Below are 807 nucleotides of genomic sequence, written 5' to 3'. Positions count from 1 at the left end.
TCGGCTCTTATACCTGCCATTTGGTTTCAGTACAAGTTTTAAACAGCTTTTCACTCCCTGTATTTCAGCTCTGCTATCTCCAAAATTTCAGTGTTTCACTAAGTCTCCAAATGCTATAAACGCAGGTTTGCTTTTTCTTAACCTATCTCCTAAGAGAAGTCGCAGGGTCAGTATTGGCTCGCGTGTCCCTATATTTCTCCGGAATCCAATCTGATCGTTGTTGAAGTCGACTTCTATCAGTTTTTCCATTCTTCTGCAAAGAATTCGTGTTCCTATTTTGCAGCCATGACTTATGGAATTGACACTTCGGCAATGTTCACATCTGTCAGCACATGCTATTTGGAATTGAAACTATGACATTCTTCTTGAAGTTTGAGGGTATTTCGCCTGTCTCATATATCTTGCACACCAAATGGAATCCTTCTCTCATTGGTTAGACAACGGCCTTGCCGCAGTGTATACACCGGTTCCCGTGAGATCACCGAAGTTAAGCGCTGTCGGGCGTGGCCGGCACTTGGATGGGTGACCATCCAGCCGCCATGTGCTGTTGCCATTTTTCGGGGTGCACTCAGCCTCGTGATGCCAATTGAGGAGCTACTCGACCGAATAGTAGCGGCTCCGGTCACAGAAAACCATCATAACGACCGGGAGAGCGGTGTGCTGACCACACGCCCCTCCTATTCGCATCCTCAGCTGAGGATGACACGGCGGTCGGATGGTCCCGATGGGCCACTTGTGGCCTGAAGACGGAGGGTTTTTCATTGGTTAAATGCAATATCTTCTAAGATATGAAGGATTTCTACTAGA

General features: G+C 47.1%; 1 pseudogene; it reads left to right on the top strand.

Annotated features, from left to right (window-relative positions):
- Positions 1 to 436: 436 nt before the first annotated feature.
- On the top strand, positions 437 to 553 carry LOC126459166 (5S ribosomal RNA; annotated as a pseudogene).
- The last annotated feature ends 254 nt before the right edge of the window (positions 554 to 807 follow it).

The sequence above is a fragment of the Schistocerca serialis genome, chromosome 2 (genome assembly GCF_023864345.2).
Source record: "Schistocerca serialis cubense isolate TAMUIC-IGC-003099 chromosome 2, iqSchSeri2.2, whole genome shotgun sequence".
Lineage (NCBI taxonomy): Eukaryota > Metazoa > Arthropoda > Insecta > Orthoptera > Acrididae > Schistocerca > Schistocerca serialis.
Note: the sequence above shows the minus strand (reverse complement) of the source record. Positions and strands in the feature narration are given on the sequence as shown.